A 2,711-nucleotide genomic window follows, 5' to 3' on the forward strand; every position below is an offset into this window, starting at 1 on the left:
GAACATACGGATACCTAACGTGACGAGGACAAGAAAATAATGAGAGTATTATATGATTTATAACTGAAAAGTCAGCTCCTTCATATCATTTAAGCCATTTCTTTATTCTTAACATTGTGGTCCAAATTTTCTGTAAATAATGTAGATATTTTGCTGTTGGTTGACTTTAGCTGTCCATATCTAAATATCTCAAGAGGGAGAGGGGAGGAATTTTTTTCTTGTTTTTTTGATTAAAGATAGATAATTTGTTTAAGAAATTTAAAAAGGGTGGTTTTTACACAAAATCCCGATATGATAACGAGTAGAAAGATTTACAAATCGGTTCTCGTAAAATTGATACAATATTTGATCGATAAATATGTATAAAGTGAGTTAATTATCTTCCAAAATATTTGATCTAATACTTTAAATATTATAAACTAGTAAAATTCCCGGCGCTTCGCGCCAAATATACAGTTGGTATCAATTTATTTCTTGAAATCCAGTTAGTATCGATTCTTTTCTTGAAATCCCGTGGGTATCGATTCGTTTCTTTACGGCTTGCTTTGGTATCGGTTCATTCTTTGCTATACTGTCTTTGGCTTAGGCTCTGGTGCCTCTTCTTCCTCTGTAGGTTGGACCACAGGTTTGGGTGCCTCCTCTTTCTAACTTTTTTCCTGGGCTTGGGTTTTGGTTTCGCCTGGTTTTTTTTTTTTTTTTTGCCGAAGTAAGAGAAAGAACAGCCCTCTACTTGGTTGACTTCACCAACTATGTGCTCAACAGGTCTAATGTAATTGCCATATCCCAATCTTGGATATAACCATCATCTAATATGTGCATGAAACTCAAATAAAGAAAAGTCAATCCATTGCTCAGTTTGGCCCTGTAAATATATTTAAATATATATAAGCTTTGTATATATAAGAATGTTCCATGTAACACATAAAACATAGAAAAGAAAATAGAAATAACATATTCTATTTCAGAAGAGCCCAAGAGAACACATCCATTATCCATCACCATAGCAAGCAATTGAACTACTCTCAAATAAAGGCCCATCAAGAGTCTCAAGAATAGAAATCTACATCATTGAAAAATCATACGATAAACAATTTATTATAGTCTTGTAGTTACTTGAACAATTGTGAATTAGATCAAACCAAAAGTGAACATCAGGGGTGCTTTTTACAACAGCTTGAAAAGCTTTTTTAATAACCAAACACTTAAAAAAGTCATGAAAAGCTTTGTGAAGTTAAAAATCTGTGCTGATTCTAACTACAATCCAACGCTGTAAAAATAGAGGCTTAAAACTTTACATAATCTTAGGGTTTTATTCTTCAAATCATATCACATAACACCTCACAGATTCCGTATGAAACATCAAGATAAAAAAAAGTAAACATAGTTCCCAGTTCCTATAGAAAAAAAAAAGAATCTAACCTTAACTGATATGAAGGCTGGAGAGTAGAAATCAAACCTGATTGTTAATCAAAGAACACCAACGAAGAAGGCGAACAGAAATCAAAGATGAACTTAAGAACAAAGATCGTAGGCAACAAAAAGAAATCAGAGAAATAAAACAATCCAATTGAAGAAGACGACCAATTAACGCCGAATTTAGGTTTTTGCCATCCTCTATGTTTTTTATCCTCATGTTTAGACATGTTATCCCAATGTTATCCCCCTCTGAGTTATAAACCCTAGCCGACGAGCGTGTTGTATCGACTGAACTATCACCGCTTTACAAACAGGGAAACAAACACCACCATGAGGATCACCATCCTCTGTACCGTCTATTGGTGTTAACAATTGACGTTGGGCCTTATCTACAGTGCCAAAGGGCACTTTAGGAATCGAACAACTCAAATCTGGCTAGCGATTGCTTGATTTCCGCCCCACAAATGAAATAATCTCAGTGCTAGGCAACATGCCATGATGTGGGGCGCTTCCAAGGCAGCATGATGAAACTAAGAAATACAGACTCCTAATCATCCAACTAAAGAAAGTAGAACGATTAATTTTTATCTTTTTCTTCTATCAATCAATACCTCCATGGAAATCTCTTTTACTGGGTCCAAATCATTTATCTTCGATGAAAAGCAAAGAGAACAGCGGAATCTACAATCAACCCCAGTGAGACCCAAAGTGCATGTCAATTTGTACATGCAATCTGAAAACATAAACGCCATACCTCAAATTGTAAAGATTTACCCAAAAGTCATTAAAATTCGAGCCCTAGTTGCTGAAACATACCTGAAAACATAAACGCCATACCTCAAATTGTAAAGATTTACCCAAAAGTAATTAAAATTCGAGCCCTGGTTGCTGAAACATACCGGTCAGAGCTGTAATTTCAGACGTCAAGCATCAAGCATGGATTCCGATGGACGGTTCGCCGGAATCGAAATTGAAGGGAGCGACGTTTCTTAACGGACTGAAGAAGGAGGAACGGGAGGACATCAACGTTGTGGCCCACCGTAGGCGATCGCTGGTTCCCCTTCCATTCAGGCTGTCTCTCTTTCTGTCGCTTTGATCTTCTCTCCTCTCACTCTACTGAACCAATCTTCTCCCTTCTCAGACAGAAGGAGTAGGTGAATACATTCATAGAGCAAGCAAAGTGAGCAGAAAGAAGAAGAAAACGAAGAAGATGGGGCTGGGTGTTTTCAGTGGTAGGATGGAAGAGTGGTAGGATGGAAGACCGACAGATGCCAGTCATGATAAATCTCATGATA

General features: G+C 36.9%; 1 long non-coding RNA gene across 4 annotated transcripts; it reads right to left on the reverse strand.

Moving 5' to 3' along the window:
- Positions 1-391: 391 nt before the first annotated feature.
- Positions 392-2,711, reverse strand: LOC110890980. 4 transcript variants are annotated; one of them, XR_004872766.1, is made up of 4 exons: positions 2,316-2,711; positions 1,457-2,232; positions 952-1,060; positions 392-862 (listed from the first exon to the last, which is right to left on the reverse strand). It is a non-coding gene; the product is annotated as an uncharacterized LOC110890980 (long non-coding RNA). The 4 variants fall into 4 exon arrangements; XR_004872765.1 differs by having other exon boundaries at positions 392-1,060; XR_004872764.1 differs by having other exon boundaries at positions 952-2,232.

Source organism: Helianthus annuus, chromosome 11 (genome assembly GCF_002127325.2).
Source record: "Helianthus annuus cultivar XRQ/B chromosome 11, HanXRQr2.0-SUNRISE, whole genome shotgun sequence".
NCBI classification, from domain to species: domain Eukaryota; kingdom Viridiplantae; phylum Streptophyta; class Magnoliopsida; order Asterales; family Asteraceae; genus Helianthus; species Helianthus annuus.